This window comes from Corylus avellana, chromosome ca6 (genome assembly GCF_901000735.1).
Source record: "Corylus avellana chromosome ca6, CavTom2PMs-1.0".
In the NCBI taxonomy this organism is placed as follows: domain Eukaryota; kingdom Viridiplantae; phylum Streptophyta; class Magnoliopsida; order Fagales; family Betulaceae; genus Corylus; species Corylus avellana.
Genome location: NC_081546.1, coordinates 20095319 through 20097283, shown reverse-complemented (window position 1 = coordinate 20097283; position 1965 = coordinate 20095319).

The following is a 1965-nucleotide window of genomic DNA, read 5'->3' as shown; positions in this document are numbered from 1 at the left end:
AGCCGCCCCCTGCCACCCATGGGGTGGTTCAAAAGAGCCACCCTGTTTTTTTTTCAATTTTTTTTTTATATTTTTTTTAAAAAAATTATATTAAATATATTTAATTTTTTATTTTAAATATATTTAATGCTTTTTCAAATTTTTAGAGGTATTTTCATCTGATTTAAAATTTTATAGGAATAATTTCGTCATTTAGTTACGATTAGGGGTACATTGTCATTGATTTTGGTAGTTTGAAGGGAGATTGTCGTAATTGATAGTTTGAGAGAAAATACTTTACCGTAGATTGTTATATTAAAGATGTGGTTAAGTGGCCGGCTTGATGGTAAAAGCCTTCACCAGTGCTTATATTACAAACGTACCAATTTCTTTCATTTTAATTTCATCAAGCCGGGTTTGGACACGTAACGGCCATGCTTGGGCGCAGCCGCGGGGAGTCAAACCATTGTCACTCTTGTTGTAATAAGTGCCTTTGAACCTTTAGGCCTATTGCAAGCATGTTGGCAGTTGTAACTATATTATTTATATTTAACTATTTGCAACTGTAAATTGAAAATTTGTAACTTTTCAATTAAGTGCTCTTTCAAAATCTACAAATAGGGGATCTACCCTACGAATTTTGTAACTTAATTTATCTCATTCTCTTAAGTCAAGTGCATAATATTGTAGCGTTGATATCTGTAGTTGGTGACTTTGTTGTATCTTGGAGATGAATTGCCTATAATCCAACAACAAACTCTTTTAAGTAAGAGGCAATTATCACATTAAAAATAGTATTCAAACACGCTTCAAAGTCGTATTGATTTTTTAGATTGTTGTTTCCGCTCAATTTTCTTCATAACTAAAGAGAGAGAAAGGCCTGGCATGGAAGAAATTAAGATGTAGATTATATAATCATAAACTAAAAGATACTGACAAAAGAATCTAAGTCCTTGCTTTTCTCTATAGCGGTCACCTTTAGTCTAAACATTTCCTTAGGATATTCCTGATCTATAATAAGGAAGAGTTCACAACATCATGAAATTGGGCATAAAATTCTCATCATCTTTCATTTAAATATTTTCAAATTTAGAAGTCAACATCAGAAGTCTTGGTTGGATTTTTGATAGATTTCGTACCTTCACGTGTGACTTTTAAAATTTTGCTAACTTTCCTAAGCAATTTCACACAAGAAGATTCATCTGAGTTCGTCAGCTGACACAACTATGAAGATTCCATTTTGTCCTTTACTATTCCAATTACACTCATTGAGTCACTAGTCAACATAATTATCCAGTCTTTTTTCAGCCATTTTTATGTAGGAGTGTCAATGCGGGCGGTTAAAAATTGTCCGCTAATCGCAAACCGTTATAACCGCTAACCGCTTAACAGCTTAACCGTATTAACCGCTAACCGCTTAACCGCTATAACCGCCTAGCGATTATTGGCTTTACTAACGGTAACTGCTAACCGCCTTTTAATATAATATATTTTTATAATTATAATTATAAAAATATTTATACATATAACATAATCACTTGATTATTAAATCACAATTTTTTTAAAAAATAATTAAATCACAATATGAGTATTAATATATTATCACTATAATTTATATGATTATATCATATAATCACTTGATCATTAAATCACAATTTTTTTAAAAAATAATTAAATCACAATTTAAATATTAATATATTATCACTATAATTTATATGATTATATCACATGATCAATTGATCATTAAATCATTTGATTATATAATAACAAATTATACATATATAATATGACATAACTCATAAGTATACCAATTCATACTAATACAACAATTAAATATCTAGAGACTTATTTCCAATGTATGTTATAAACTTATAGGTCTATATATACTATAAAGACTTATATAAGTCTACATATGCATATGAATAATATAAATGTATAATATCAATACTTAATCATATGATTCAATGACAATTCAAATACTTTATT